The sequence below is a fragment of the Prionailurus bengalensis genome, chromosome C1 (assembly GCF_016509475.1).
Source record: "Prionailurus bengalensis isolate Pbe53 chromosome C1, Fcat_Pben_1.1_paternal_pri, whole genome shotgun sequence".
In the NCBI taxonomy this organism is placed as follows: domain Eukaryota; kingdom Metazoa; phylum Chordata; class Mammalia; order Carnivora; family Felidae; genus Prionailurus; species Prionailurus bengalensis.
In genome coordinates, this window is record NC_057345.1 from 178,259,533 (window position 1) to 178,273,065 (window position 13,533).

At 39.8% G+C, this 13,533-nt stretch overlaps 1 protein-coding gene and 1 long non-coding RNA gene across 3 annotated transcripts in view; one reads left to right on the top strand and one right to left on the bottom strand.

Moving 5' to 3' along the window:
- The window catches only part of MFSD6 (major facilitator superfamily domain containing 6), a 78,794-nt gene that overhangs the window by 29,485 nt on the left and 35,776 nt on the right, over positions 1–13,533 (top strand). The window lies entirely within an intron of this gene.
- LOC122481572 lies at positions 7,878–11,871 on the bottom strand. Its single transcript, XR_006296888.1, has 2 exons — positions 9,424–11,871; positions 7,878–8,244 (listed from the first exon to the last, which is right to left on the bottom strand). It is a non-coding gene; the product is annotated as an uncharacterized LOC122481572 (long non-coding RNA).

The following is a 13,533-nucleotide window of genomic DNA, read 5'->3' on the forward strand; positions in this document are numbered from 1 at the left end:
AATCATTAAATCTATTTCTGTGAGAAATTAAAAAGGAGAAATAGGCACCGACAAGATTTGAGAAACCGTGACCTTTTTTCCTTTCCTTTATCTTCTATTAACTGAAGATTTTAATTAGTTAATAACTTCAGTAATTTGATTTAGTTTAAAGTTTCAACCTAGAATCATTCTTTTCCCCCAAACAATTGTGAATATTTTTTTCTTGTTTGGTTGCTTTTGCTTTGGGAGGCTGTGTCCTACTGCTTTTGTTTCTCAAATCTTTGACCCCTTTGTTGTCACTAAACAAAGCCAAGCATTGTATAGATGGTTCCCAGACCCACAGGGTCCCCAAGGCATATTCAGTGGGTCCAATTTGAAAAGAGTCTTAGAATATTAAGGACTTGGAAGGTCCTTTAACTTTGTCCAGGTAGTGTTTACATTCTCTGAGCTGTGTGGATTCACCATGATGCATGGGATACTTGTCTTCAGCAGGAGTGTATGAGTGACTTCTCTCCTCAACTAATAGCATCTTTAAAATCACAGTCATTTGGACTGGGCACGTGTGGGCAGGAGGCGAGGCCACCCAGGCCTCCCTTCCTCCCCTCTGGCCCCCTGGGGTGGTGGTGGGGGGTGGGTGAAATATTAAAAAAAAAAAACAGGCATTTATTCCCAGAGAGGTACTCAGGTCTTATGAGTGAGTGGTGTTCCTAGATGTCATGGTTTAATCAATTAATTTGAATATTGAATATTAATTTGAATAATTGAATATTGACTCAGTACAGAGTATGAGTGTGCATTCTGTTTTCAAAAAAATTGTTAGGCTCTTCTCACATGCTAAGAAAAGAAGTTTCTTCTCTGTCTCTGCCTTTTGTCTGAGGTGTATATTTTCATGATAAAATCCGGGAAGATTTACTACTAATTTTGGTAATTACATGAAACTTACCCTTGTATTTCCTGAGCATTTTTAGTTGTGTTTCCTTTTTTCCTGAGCATTACTAGTTACTTATTACTTAAAAACCTACAGCTCAGTTAACCTTAATTTTCTGGCATTTATGTACAGAAAACATCTTCCTTTTCTTATTTAATGATGTGATGGAAGAAAAAGGCTCTTGTGGTCACTTTGCTGCCCCCAAGAGTCTACAGGGATTCCATTCATTAATTTGTGGTCATTTACCTCTTTTGGGTTTTGATTCTGTCCATTAAATGTATTATCTTCACTACTTTTGTAAGATCCTAATAGCTGTAGCGAGATTATGCTCATTGTTCAAGTAGAAACAGATATGTTTCTTTTGATGAGAATTTGGGGAGCCCAGTCAGGTGGTGGTGATTGAGATTTGGGGGCTTGAAAGTATGATGATGACAGTTGTAAACATTTCACTGGAATTCTGTCATACAGTCAATAGTTGACAAAGAGATTATGTTTCTATGAGTTGATAGTCTTTTATGTATTCCTTATAGGATCATAAGGAGGGATCTGCCTGTGGCTCTTATGTATGCACATATGTTTTTTATTCAATACTCTGTCTTATTGTTTGTTTTTAGGAGTCTGAACCACCATAAAGATGGTAAATACCCTAATGTAGCCCAAAGTGGATTTTCCACAACTTTTTAATATAGATTCATAATGAAGAAAAATATCATACCAGAAAACAGTTTTTTAAAATAGCCTGTCCAGGGGCACCTGAGTGGCTCAGTCTGTTAAGTGCCCAACTTCAGCTCAGGTCACGATCTCACAGTTTGTGAGTTCAAGCCCTGCTTCAGGTTCTGTACTGACAGCTCAGAGCCTGGAGCCTGTTTCAGATTCTGTGTCTCCCTCTCTTTCTGTCCCTTCTCCACTCTCACTCTGTCTCTCTCTTTTTCAAAAATAAATAAACATTAGAAGAAAAATATTGTAAAAAATAATAAAATAACATGTCCACTTTTGAAGTACTTAGCATTTTAACAGTTACACAGTTTGGGTCCAGTTTTTCAAGGGATAAACTAACAGTCTAACCACACACACACACACACACACACACACACACAGAAGTGATTTCTGGTTTTGATCTTGGATTTTGTTCTTCTCTGGAAAGTAGCTTTCTCAGGCAGATAGGATAATGCTGACTATTTCCACTAAAAGAGGTAAATTTCTTTTGATGTGAAATCACATGACTTTGGAATTTACAGCAAGTATATTTCTAGGCTAATTTATGTAAAGGTGATAACTAGACTTCTTTAACTAGAAATATAAATGTATCCTAAGGATACGTTTATGCTGCTGAATGTTTTAACAGCTGTGAGTAGAGCTGAGATCAAAATACATTGCAATTAATCATTTGTAAATTTGTAAATCATTGCTATCCAGTATTAGGCCATCACCTATGTTATTTGATTTAAATTTGTTTAAATTTTAAGGGATACAAAAATCTACTCAATCAACTCTGACTTTGCCCTAAAATTCTTGCACTCAAGGTCAGTTTTGCCATTCAAATGTCATTTGGAAGGGGTTATAGATTAACCATGCTTAGCCATTAATTACTACTTAATAGTAGCTAAGTATCCCAACGAGCTAGCCAGTCACTTGGGAAAGAAGCAAACAGCAAGAGGAAGAAAGCACAGGTTTTCCTGGTGCAAGAAGACCAAGAACAGAGAACAAGACGCTGGGCTGAGGACCAGACCTGTCCTGGGCTGAGGACACATGAGACATAGGATGTGAAGTTTTGTCATTGGAGGAACAGCAATCAGCATTATAAGAAGGAGGAAACACTACTGTCGGGGTGCTCAGGGAAGGCTTCACAGAGGAGGTAGAATTCGAGCCTGCCATTGAAGGATTTAGAGAAGATCGTGTTTATTAAGTTTCGCTGCTTCTGCTCTCCCTTGTTCTACCATTATATTAGCTAAGTCTAGATCTGCTGGCTGTCAGATCCTATTCTCACCCTCCGTGGCAGGGTGCTCATTTCTGCAGGCTGCTTCTCCCAGGACCTGGTCTCCTGGCTTCTGTGTGGGTTCAGCCCATCCAGTAGTTCTCAACCAGCAGACATAGGAGGAATGCTTTCAGGACTCCTGGTGCTCAGGCTGCACTCAGACCTGTTACTTACGGCTCCCTAGGGTGAACCCAGGCATTCACACTTCTTCAAGTTCCCTGGTTGGTTTCGGTTGATTTCATCCTGTGACCAAGATTCCTAGCCACCAAGCTGGTGAGAGGCACAAGTGGAGGACTAGAGGGAAGGAGGGAGGAAGGGAAAAAAATCCAGGGCATTTCCTTCTTTTTAGCTCCTACAGTGTCTTCTGTGAGTTTTGGCAACTGTTTTCTTCAGTCCTTTCAGGTGGATCTTTCCCAGCTTTGGGGACTTTCCTCAGAGGCAGATCAGTGCTCAGCCACTGTGGCTCTCCGCACAGCCCTCTTCAGTCTCTACCCTGCCCCCCAGACTCTCAGTCTTTCTCCTCAGCTCTGAAGACCCTGTGCCCTGTCAGGCAGCGTCTCTCAGAGCTGCTGTACCTCCCTGTGGCCCGCCACCATGGGTGGCCCTGACCCCTGCTAACATGCCCATTCCTATCAGCCTTCCACCATGGGCCTGCCAGAGGCTGCCTGAGTTCCCTCACCAGACTGGGCTTCTCAACACTTCCTTGCAGTTCTTGGTGAAAATGCAAAAAAGAGTGTGGACCTTAAGCAACTTTTTTCTCTTCTCATTTTTTTTTAATGTCCGTATGTTTTTGAGAGAGAGAGAGAGAGAGAGACCGACCGACCAACGCCACGAGGGAGGGGCAGAGAGAGGGAGACTGAGAATTCGAAGCAGGTTCCCGAATGTCAGTGCAGTGTCTGACGTGGGGCGCAAACGCAGCCACCCAGGTGCCCCTGTCTTCTCATTTTTTAAAGGAGACTTAATTTTCACAGTAAATTTGTAGTTAAGTAATTCATTCTCTACAGGAGCAAGTATTTCTCTTATTTAAAGATCAAAACCCTGCATATTTGTTCAGTTTAGCGGAACGGCTATTTAGGCTTAGAGAACTGTAAGTTCATGGGATGTAGGGCCTACCACTAAAAGGACTGGGAGATTCAAGGCCAGGTGGGTGCTGGGATTAGGAATGCAAACTTTATCCTGGAGGCAGTAGGGAATCACTGCAAGGTTCAGAGCAGGGGAGCATCATAGATTTTTATTTACTTGCAAAGCAGTAGGTAACTTTGAAGCAGGGAACCCACTGAGAGGGTTCTTAAAATAGTCCAAGGGAGAGCTGAAACAGGGAGAAATGATACAGACCTGAACTACAGCAGCACCAACAGAAATTGAGGGAAGGGATGGATTTAGGAGGTAAAATTAACAGAATGGTTTGTATGTGGGAAATAAAGTAGAGTTCCCCATGTTTCCAGTTTGGGTATCCAGTGTCCAGTTTAGTGGTTCCTCTAAATCCAACAGGAAATTCAGGAAGGAGATGCAGATTCGGAGCAATGCAATCTGAATCATAATTGGGCTTGAAATTGGAACATCTATTTGGGAATGTCTAACAGAGAGTTGATTATTCCAAGCCTGAAGCTTAAGCTGTATCTCCAAGTCTCAGATTGGGGATATCGATTTGGGACAGTTGAAACTGTGAACACAGATAAGATGAGCAAGGAAATTTTGTGGTCAAAGAAGAGAAATGGGCTGAGGAAAGTCAATTACGGTGGTCTCCAAGATTTATTCTTATTGAAATGTTGGTCTATGCTGTATAGCTTAAAGTGTGTATTCTCATGCTTAAGAATATTTTGTGTTGGGGGAGTGTGCGGTATGGTATTCACTGTAACCTTTTTCCATCTTGCTTTAGGAGGAAATGACCTTCTGAGCTCTTCTCCAATCCCATCTCTTGAGCCAGGCACCCTCTATGAGTGTTTATACGTGGACTTAAAACATAAACAAGGAAGAGAGAAAAATAAAGGGAGAAGGAATATAAGGAGCAGAAACAGAAAGAAAGAAAAGTAGAGAAAGGAAATGCTGTTCTCTCGAGGGGAGGGGATGGTTTCTTCTTGTCCTTATTCATGAAAGGCACTGCCACATAGTGGTTCCAGACACAGGCTTAGAGTCCCATTGCCTGGTTTCAGAGCCTGGCTTCGCCTTTTGGAACTGTGTGGCTGTGGACAAGTTATGTAAGTTTTTGCATCTCTGTTTTGTCATCTGTAAATAGGGATACTTTTAGTACCTACATCTTAATTGTTGTTTTTATTTCTTTTAATGAAGACTAATGAGATAAAGTAAGGCAAGTGCTTAGCACAGTGGCTGGCATATATTAGGAGTTCAGTTGATTTTTTTAAATTATTACTTGGTCAACCCTCGGCTATATCATGTTGCTTATACAAGAGCCATTGACTGACAAAAACGCAGGGGCTTAGCACAGTATCACAAGTGTACAGGTCATTAAGCCTGCAAAGTCCAAATGTTTGTGGTTTTCAAAATTTTCAAAACTAACACTCTTTTCAAAAACATTTTGATCAAACTGAGTTTTTCTCCACCCCCCCCTCCCCATTTTATGACTATAGATTGTTTATATACTCTCTGGTGACATTTTTTAGGGTTTGGTAAGTATAAGCTACCATTTCTGTAATAGCTGACATACAGAGTGATTATAATTGTAACTGTCATTATTTATATGTGATAGATTACTATTTTTTCTATTTCTCTCCCACTTTACCTTCAAAGACATTGATATCTATTTTTATAGGAAAAGCCTTTTAAAGCTATTACAAGCAAGTATAGATTCTCATTATTAAAAAGCTGTGAGCTATAGAATCTCAAAAGTAGAACTTACAATCAAGAGTTGAAAGGGAGTAATTTGCTTTTTATAGTCCCTTGAAAAGAGCAACTCTGCAAAGAAATACATTACCATGTTATAGCTACCAGGCTGACTTGTTAATAACAGCATTACTGATAATTGAGCCATTCATAGTTCAGAACAAAGGCCATTATGGCAAGGTAGTGTAAGTGAATCCAGGACTTTTATTTATTGGTGTCATATTTGGTTTATTTTCTCTTCTACCTCTGGTGGCTGGGTTGACCCAGGTGCTCACTGAGTTAAAGAGAACAGAGCTCACTCTGTATGAGCTGTAACTTGTGGTTGTGCCCTGCAATCTCACAGGCTGAGGTGATGTCTGTCAGGGTGTGCACCAGCAAGAGTAAACACTACTCCTGCAAATTCATTACCTAGACCACACTGTGGGACCAGTTCTGTAGCCCCTGGGGTGCTCAAGTGAGACATTTTCTGTGGAATGAAAATTGCATTTTAAGGTATAGCCTTATCTGGAAAAACTTACATGCAGAAAGACATGTGCATGGACACTTACTTGCTTATGCAGCTTTCTAACAGTGGAAAAGAGAGTCTAAATACCTATCAACTGGAGAATAAATATGTTCAATATGGTATAGTCGTAAGATAGAAGCCTATGCAAAAGGTAAAAGGAATGGACTAGATCAATATGCCAACATGGAAAGCTCTCAAAAATATGTTGAATGGGGGGGTTGTGCCTGGGTGGCTCAGTTGGTTAAGCGTCCAACTTCGGCTCAGTTCAAGATTTCACAGTTTGTGAACCCCCACATAGGGCTCTATGCTGACAGCTCAGAGCCTGGAGCCTGCTTCAGATTCTGTGTCTTCCTCTCTCTCAGCCCCTCCCCGGCTCTCTCTTTTTCTCTCCATCTCTCTAAAAAATAAATAAACATTAAATAAAATCTTTAAGAAATATATTGAATGGGGAAAAAGCAAGTTTCAGAATGATACATAGTTTGGTACATTTATGCATATCTTCACAATGCATTTTATTTTATTTATTTTTTAATTTTTTTTAATGTCTATTTATTTCTGAGACAGAGCATGAGTGGGGGAGGGGCAGAGAGAGAGGGAGACACAGAATCCAAAGCAGGCTCCAGGCTCTGAGCTGTCAGCACAGAGCCCGACGTGGGGCTCGAACTCACAGATCGTGAGATCATGACCTGAGCCGAAGTCAGACGCTTAACAGACTGAGCCACCCAGGCACCCCTTCACAATGCATTTTAAAAGCTACACATATTTTAAGGCCACCTTGGTGGCTCAGTCGGTTAAGCATCTGACTTCATGAAGCTCAGGTCAGGATCTCACCATTCATGAGTTCAACCCAGATTCGGGCTCTATGCTAACAGCTCAGAGCCTGCAGCTTGCTTCAGATTCTGTGTGTGTGTGTGTGTGTGTGTGTGTGTGTGCGCGCATGTCTCTCTGCCCCTCCTCCACTGGCATGCTGTCTCTCTCTCTCTCTTTCAAAAATGAATAAACATTAAAAAAATTAAAAAAAAATAAAAGCTACACACATTTTTATGGGTGTATCTATATCAAAAGACATTTAAATTTGGAGAGGAAAAATATATTTCAAATTCCTATCAGCCCTGGACAGGATGTAGAAAGGTGGTGACTGGGATGGGGAACAAAGAGGACAAGAAGAACCTCCACTTTATCCATAATATTTAATTTTTAAAGAAAATATGGAAAAATACTCATAATTTTCCATTCTTGGTGCTAGATATATACCTTGCAGGTTTTTTCTGGATTTTCTGTTGGAAAATAGCTGAAAGCTTGTCTACTTATAGTGAATCATTATAATTATACTTATATAGAATTGTGTGTTAGTGTAACTGTATATATTTTATAGACATGTATTATATACCAATATGTCAAACATTGAGAATTTGTGCCCCTGATATGTACATTGCCCATGTGTTTACTCCTAAGTAGCATATATATAAATAACTAAAAGTGTATTTTATATAAGTATCATGGCCTCAGGTCTTTCAAATGAGATCAGAGGCAAATTTATACTATCTTATTGGGAATTAATATCAAACTGCCCAACAACCATGTTTTGGGTAGCAAGTACATTTCTTTATATACAAAAAGAAATTAAGGTACCAAAAAGACAAGTGAAATCCCAAAGACCATAAAGTTTATTACAGGCAGTAAGCCCAAGTATGAGTGTTTGTACCAGTGGTTTAATTATTTTGAGTCATACAGTGCCCATTTACTGCCTTTTTTTGTGTGCAGTCAAAAATCCAAGTAATCTGACTAATTATATTTCTACTTTTCCATGGAAATATTTACCAGACTGCAATTATATAATTGTGTAGGATACTTTCAAGAGTAGATAAGAAATTTTCTTAGAAGTTTACTACGAAGCATACCTCTCCAAAGCCTTTCCAACTGGAAGGAAGAATACTGCTCCGTTCTTATTGCTGAAGTAGTAAGCATCTTTTCTTCACCTTTTCTCTGCTGAAAATAGCATCTCTGAATAGTAATCTATAAGCAGACAAACAGTAATTTGTTAACTTTTCCTGAAAAAGATAATCCACAGATTGAAGCTCAGACATTTTCAAAAAGAGTAAATGTTACTACATTTGTCTAGGTACTGTATCTTTGAACCATGCTGCAGTGTTTTGAAGTTGACCACTGGGTACCGTGAGGAATCCTCATGGATGAAGTGTTGGGCATAGTCCTTGGCTGTGACTGGTGGAATGTTGGCCAGACATTTCATTCCATTTAGAAGAATGAGAAAGAGAAGGGAGCAAATTGGTCTAGCCTTGGCTTCAGTCACCTTTTCAAGCCCTGGTAGAATTGTGGGGTAGTCTGGTAGCTATCCTGTTTCCTTTTGTTCTTCTTTTTGCCAGTCTACCTATAGGGAGTGTGTGTGTGTGCATGACCTAGGTTCAGATCTCACACTTACTGTATGTCTGACCTTGGTTAAGCAGTGATTTAGCTTTGTTAAGCCTTTTAGGTTCCTCATTTATAAAATGGGGTTAATAATTGTACTTAGCTTCATAGCATTGTGATTAAGATTAAATGACATAATGGATAGCAATGCTAAGTGCTCAACTATAAACAGTAGGTTGTATTGTTACTGTTATTATTAATTGACTCCTTCAACAAGTATTTATTAAGCACATACTAGATGACAGAGACTTTCCTAGACCCTGGAGCTATATCAAGTGTGTAGTAAGATAAACACAGGCTCCTCATGGAAGGAACTAACATACGGTTGGGGTAGACAATAAGCAGTAAACAGATTATTTTATTTCTGAGGAAAATGAGTAATATATGGCAAAAATAACACAGGATGAGGGTTCACAGAATGACTGAGTAGAGGAGACTGTTTTAGCTTGGGTGGGCTAGGAGAAGTGACTTTCTCTGAAGAAGTGACATTTGACTAGAGTCCTGAATAGAAGCCACCCAGTGAAGATTTGGGGCACCGAGGAAGCCACAAGTGTGAATGGCCTAATGTTAGAGTGAGGACTAACGGGAAGTCAGCAAGGTGGACAGGGATCCTGCAGGGTCTTGAGGACCACATTAAAGGATAGCACGTGACACATCTAAGAGAAGTGGGAGCCATTGACGAGTTTGAGCAAGTGGTGATATGAACAGATTTCTGCTTTTGTGTTTTTTAAAAATATCTATATGAGTGGTAAATTTATCATTATTTACCTTGTTCTACTTTAGAAGGGTCCCAATTTACTTCATTCTCTGAGTTACAGAGAAATTATAGGTTGTTTTCTTCTTAAGTCATAAACTGGTAATCCATGCACTACCTTTGTTGATTTAATGCCTTCCACCAATCCAGATGAAGGTTTTGAGTTTTTGTGGGGTTTTCTTTTTCTTCTCTTTTTTTCTTTCTTATTTTTTTTTAGCAACTTCACAATTCAGAATAGCCATGCAATCTAGAGGATAAACAAAAAATAAACATTAAACATTTAAAAATCTCCAACTTTAACAAAAATATAATTATAGGATGATACTACAAAAATAATAATAGCTGGTATGCTACCATTTGAGTGCTTATTATGGAAAAGTGCTTACGAAGGCATGTGCTAAATACTCTATGCCACACCCTCATTTAACTCTTCTAGTGGCCTTGTGAGTTAAGCATTGGTATGTCTATTTCAAAGAAGAAAGGTTCAGAGTAGTTAAATAAGTTGCCCGTGGTGACACAGTTAGTAAACAGCAGAGGTAAGATTCAAACCCAAGCCATTCAGATCCCAAAGCTCATGATCTCAGCTACTTTATAGATTCATGGGCACAGACTTAGAGTGGCAAGTATTGCCCCTTTATGCAACCCAGTCTTACCTCTCAGTCTTCTTCTTTTCTGTTGTGGATGACCAGTGTCAGTACAATTTTTTCACCTGTTTCAAGTACCTTCCTTTATCTTCCTGGTAAGACCTCCATTCCTCTAAAATGCCCCATTCTCTCAAATTATTCCTTTTACCCCCGATGAAATTCACATTTCTCCAGATTAGCTGCCTTTCAGTAGTGTGAGGATGAGAGTAATATAAAACTCACACTGAATATAAGTGGAAAAAACTAATGTTTCTCATGATGGCTGTGTATCATATAGAGTTAATTCACAATTAAATATTATGTTCACTCAATGTTTTTTTAAAAGAAAGCTTTATTAAAGACCAGATCCTGTTCTAGGATACAATGTTGAACAAGATAGACATAGCACCTCTATCATGGGGGTTCACACAGTGTGGAAGACCATGTAACAAACAAAAGTGTTGGGTGCTACAGAAATGTTAACTTAGGCACCTAAGACATTGGGAATGGGAAAAGAATAAAGCAAATAAAACTGAAAGTTCTTTTGGGCAGGATTTACTGTAGCTGGAGCAAGGGAGAAGTTATTTTGTGAGCTAGATACCACATAGGTGGTGGTGCCACCCGCCAAGGAAGGGAACCCAGGGAGGCGGGGAGAGGATACTGGAGTATGGACGTTGTGTGAAGCCTCTGAGACAGTGGAGATGCCCACTGTTGTATTTGTAAGTCTAGATCTTGGAAGAGAGGAGGAGGCTGGAGAGAGGTCTTTGGGGGAACACTGACTGGCATGTAAGTAGGACAACTAGCTCCATCCCATGATTTCAGTTTTCTGTAACCATCTTCCTTCTCTACTTCCCTTCAGCTAGTAGATCCATTTTGGGAAACCATTTACCCCAAATAAGGAACGTGTTACTATCAGTGTTACTTCTGGAAGCAGTGCCAACCATAGAGCAGGACTATTGAAAAGAGGCAAACTCAGTGCTTCTAAGATGGGGATGAAAATTATATCCTAAAGTCAGAACCTGAAGTCTTGATGATTATTTCTCTAATGTTCTCTTGATGTTATTCACTCATAACTCAAGGCCGTCATCCTAGAGTGAGCCACTATTCACCCTTAGGAATGGTGGCCCCTGCATTTCCATGGGACTGGAGAAACATAGTACTGGAGGGAATATGATGCCCCAAATAGCCTAATGGCTTAGGTGTGATTTTTTGTGCTTAGGGCTTACTTGATAAGTGCAATTTAAACTAAGAAAGCAAACCAAGACCAGCAAACAAATCAATTACTATTTTTTAATACACATGCCTGAAGGTAAAATTATTTTTTATTGCCTTGACTGAGGAATGCCACTGATAACTGGAATATACTTTATTCCACAGATTCTTGTATCTTTTAGAGGGAACCATTTTATTCTCATTTTCCTAAGTAGACTACATTAGAAAATCATTATTTCCATTTCTAATTTCTAGATCACCAATAAAAATAAATGGAAATAATATTGTAGGCTTTATAATTTATACAGTTTTCATAAATATTTTTATTGTTATAGCCACTTGACAAAACAGTTAAGTTTTGTTATATTCATTTTACAGTGGCTTGATGAGAGCCGGATAACCTCCATTGGTGGAAAAGACATGTTGACTCCCTGGGGGCCTGGGGTGGAGCACCTGAGAACCTGCAGCCAGGGTTCATGGAGCCCCAGGGTAGGTTCCTAATTGAGTCAGAGAACATGGGTATTAAGAACAGAGAAGCCTGTTGCTATGGACTGAATTGTGTCCACCCTGAAATCCATGTGTTGAAGCCCTAACCCTGAGCGTGATGGTATCTGGAGATGGGGCCTTTGGGAGGTGACTGAGGTTTTATGAAATCATGAGGGTGGGGCCTTCATGATGGGATTAGTACCCTTATAAGAAGAGACACTAGAGAGTTTGCTCTGGCTCTTTCTCTCCACCATGGCAGGACACAGTGAGAAGGTGGCCATCTGCAAGTCAGGAAGAGGGTTTTCAGCAGAATCCAACAGTGCTGGCACCCTGTTCTCAGATTTCCATGTTCCAGAACTGTTAGAAAATAGATTTCTCTTGTTTAAGCCACCCATTCTGTAGTATTTTGTTATGATAGCCTGAGGTGACTAAGACCTATGTCCTAACAGGGCAAGGAGAGCCTGAGAAGGATAGAGAGGGCTGGGATTCCCAAAGATTCTAAGAGAGGATACTGGAGTAGGAGTGATGTGTGGCTTAACATTGGGATGACTGTGAGAGTGAGTCAAGCAGTGGTAAACTTCTTTTTCTGCATGTGTAGTCCATTCCTGGTGGCATTTACAGTGGTTGGATGGGCAGATCCACCATGCATGACTAAGAAGGAACAGATTTGCTATGATTGCCCAAGGTCTGCCCTTCTGAATGGTGGGGTGGGGACTCAGCCCAGGTCTCTGGCTGGTAGATCCCATACTCTTTTCAGTGAATCAGATAATAATGTTGGCATCCATCAAAGTAGATGAAGACTAGTTTCATTATTATTTGATTACTCTTAACCAAGTTACTCTTAATTATGAATACTCTTTTGTTACTACTAAGTTATTACTATTAAGTTATTCTTAGTTCTATCAACAAGATTTTGTTAGAAATCTAGTATGTTTCAAATGCAAGTAGAATATCACAGCAAATTTTTGTGAAATAAGATTTTTAAGGTAGAATGGTCATTGGTGTGTGTGTGTGTAAAAGAGTACCCTTTCAATTTCTTTGTTTGCCTCCAATCCTTATGGTCAGGGTGGAGGAGGTCTGCTGACTATGGGAAGGGTGTAGGATTTGACAGCAGAAGACCTCAAGTTGAGTCTTGGTTCTGCGATTTGTTTAGTTTTGTGACTCTGGCAACTTGGTTCACCTTTCAGGGCCTTGATTTCTTCAGCTGCAAAATAGGATTCATGAGAACTCTTGCCCTTCCTATTTCAGAAGATTATTGGCAGGAACAAATGAGATAGTAAGTGGGAAAAATGCTAAAGAATTGGAGAACATTATAGAAATACTAGTATGAAGGGTTAGGCATGGTGAGGGGCCTGCAGTAAGCAGAGGTCTCAAGGCCACTGAGGTTGATGGTCTTTTTTCCTTAATGTCACAAAAAAGGGGGAAGAGGAGTGGGTTTGGACAGAATCTAATATTCAGTTACAGTTTCCTATTTTGAAAAAGAATGGAACAAAATTTCTAGTCATAAAAATGTATTAATTGACAAGTTTGGGGCAGGAGTTTACTGAAATTGTATTTTTTTGTTCTTTCTTGAAAAACCCATAACCTAATTTTCACTTCAGGGAAAGTGTTTAGCATTGTGAGTTGGGATTACATTGAATTAAGTCTGAAAGCTAGTGAAAGTTCAAGAAAGAGAGAAAGAGAGGGAGGTAGTTCAAATTCAGTGTTGGTAGGTAGAGTAGTTGACTCTTCACAGTGGGTTCTGTGGAGCTACTTTAGGGATCAAGGAAAGGAAAAGATCTGGGCAACTTTCAACCCCCTGGT